The sequence below is a fragment of the Ovis canadensis genome, chromosome 3, assembly GCF_042477335.2.
Source record: "Ovis canadensis isolate MfBH-ARS-UI-01 breed Bighorn chromosome 3, ARS-UI_OviCan_v2, whole genome shotgun sequence".
Taxonomy (NCBI): domain Eukaryota; kingdom Metazoa; phylum Chordata; class Mammalia; order Artiodactyla; family Bovidae; genus Ovis; species Ovis canadensis.
In genome coordinates, this window is record NC_091247.1 from 170,087,154 (window position 1) to 170,089,947 (window position 2,794).

The following is a 2,794-nucleotide window of genomic DNA, read 5'->3' on the forward strand; positions in this document are numbered from 1 at the left end:
GGGACACAAAGATGAACATGGCCATTCTCAAGAGAAATTCACTCTAGAGGAGAATTAGGAGGCTACTGAGAATGCCAAGTATGGCTTCCAGTAATCCCTCATGGTCTATACCTTAGCAGAGATTTGGCCTCGACTTTGCTTCATTCCCGGGAGATCAATGTATGAGTATCTTCACAGGTCAAAACAACTGGACGTGAAAAATTTGAGCTATTAGTGCAGCCAGAGAGATACTAGATCCTACTTTGAGTGTCTACGCTCAAAATACCCAATATTGTCATATTTCTTGCAGTTCTCTCTTTAAATATTGCTCCCTTAAACTTCTAGACCAACTTTATTGAAAAGGAGGCTAGTGCATTTCCACACCTTCCATAGCTTTCTGACATTGTTTTTATTTCCTGAACTATTTCCCTTGAGTCACCATAAAATAGAGAAAACTTAATGAAGTTTGATTAATGTGACATGTGCTAGTATCTGGCAGGAAAGCAAAGATTTTGCATTTTATTACTCACAGCAGAAATGTGAATATCAGAAATAAGGAGAAGGGATCTGTCATGATTTTAGCAAAACAAATGAACAGAATGATATATCTAGCAGAGATGGGAATTAAGTGAATAAGTTTGTATGTTTGCATGCGTAGGAGAGGTTTCCCCACACATTTCTGGAATATCCCTTTGGATCAGTTGCCTCATGCAAAAGACAAATGTGGGGCAGAGCTTCAAGGGAATAAAATGCTTTTAAATAAAGCTTAATAGCTGAGAAATAAGGATGTTCAAATGGAAAATGCACTGGGCTGCAATCTGGGTGACAGAGCCACTATGATCTGAGGCAAGTAGCTACTTTTTAGTTTGTGCTTTAATAGAAAAAGAAAAGTAGATAAATGCTGCATATCCTTTTAAGCTCAAAATAGAAATTCTTCTATATGTATATTCTTAGAAAATCACAGAAGATACCAAACATTAATGATTTCAATGGAATTATGGACAAATCTTTAAGTGAATATATTTCCTATTAAATAACATAATTCAACTATTTATTCTATTTATTTTATTATAAATACATATATAAGTATAGAGCATTCTCATGTTAAGTTGATAAATAGTTCATAAATATTAATATTAAAATAAAATTAATAATTTAATCATTAAACATTTTAAAGTTTATTTTATTTGCTAAGAAAATCTTTTAAATTGATTTATATCATAAAAAATAATGAGTCATGCACAAAGAAAAATGGGTTGCTACTTTAGTTTTTTAAATTTCATTTTTAATCTTTTGAAGGAAGTGAGATCTTCCATTTCTGCTTTTTAAGTGGTGGCATCTTTTAATAAATACATGATAGAAAAAAATGAATATTTTATAGGATTATTCCAACAAAATTGCAAGGATTTCCATTAAATGTACAAAATAAAAAGTATACATTTTATTTATCATCTCTCAATAATATGATTTATTGTATGATGATTTTCTAATTAGAATAAGAGAAGTATTATATAAAACAGGAACCAGGTATATGTTTTAAGATATAAGGAAAATAAGCTATAAAAATGATATCAGCAAGAATTAGAATATTTTAGAATTGTATTGATTATAATGACTTTGATAACAATAAATTATACCTTTCATCTCTTCCCTTTTAATACCCTTTTAACCTAAATATATTTTAAAAAGAGAGAGAGAGAAATGAACCACACTGTGATCACAGAGTTTGTCCTCCTAGGCCTTTCTGATGATCCTGTGATTTTCCTTTATTTCTCACATATGTGTTCAGTGTCACTGGAAACCTGATTATTATCACCCTAACCTGGATGGACTGCACCAATGTATTTCTTCCTCCAAAATTTCTCTTTCTTAGAAATCTCCTTTACTATTGTGTGTATCCCTAGATTTCTGGGGGCAATTATCACCAGGGACAAGACTATTTCTTACAGTTGAGCAGCCCAACTATTTTCCTCTATTTTCATGGGGGTGATTGAAATTTACGTTCTAACCACCATGTCCTATGACCGCTATGTTGCCATCTGCAAGCCCCTGCATTACACAACCATCATGAGCAGGAAACTCTGCCGCCTGCTTGTGCTCTGCGCATGGCTCAGTGGGTTTCTGACCATTTTCCCACCCCTTATGCTTCTCCTCCGGCTGGATTACTGTGCTTCCAATGTCACTGATCACTTTTTGTGTGACTATTTCCTCCCTTTATAATTCTCTTGTTCAGATACATGGCTCCTAGAAGTAATGGGTTTTTACTTTGTTTTGGTTAGTTTGCTGTTCACTTTGGCATTAGTGATTTTGTCTTATATGCACATTGTCAGGACTATTTTGAGAATCCCGTCTGCTAGTCAGAGAAAAAAAGGCCTTCTCCACTTGTTCCTCTCACATGATTGTCATTTTCATCTCCTATGGAAGCTGTATATTTATGTATGCTAATCCCTCAGCCAAAGAAAAGGCATCACTGACAAAAGGAGTGGCTATTCTCAATACTTCTGTAGCCTTCATGCTGAACACCTTCATCTACACCCTGAGAAACCAGCAAGTGAAACAAGCCTTCAAAGACATGGTCTATAAAGCAGTATTTTCTGCCAATAAATGATTTTTTTTTTCTTTTGGTCAAAAACACTTTAAAGAACAATTAGGTTAAATTCTAAAATTCCTAAATATCTGTATAAGTCTGCTTGCTGTTTATATCCTTTTACCAGGCCACATGACTGTTAATATATATTTTCCCAGTCCATTTCTTCCATTTCTCCATTCATTGTTTATTGATATTTAAAGTATGGTAAAAGCTATTCATCCTACA

General features: G+C 33.6%; 1 pseudogene; it reads left to right on the forward strand.

Moving 5' to 3' along the window:
- The first annotated feature begins 1,680 nt into the window (after nt 1–1,680).
- Nucleotides 1,681–2,587, forward strand: LOC138438271 (olfactory receptor 6C3-like; annotated as a pseudogene).
- Nucleotides 2,588–2,794: the final 207 nt, after the last annotated feature.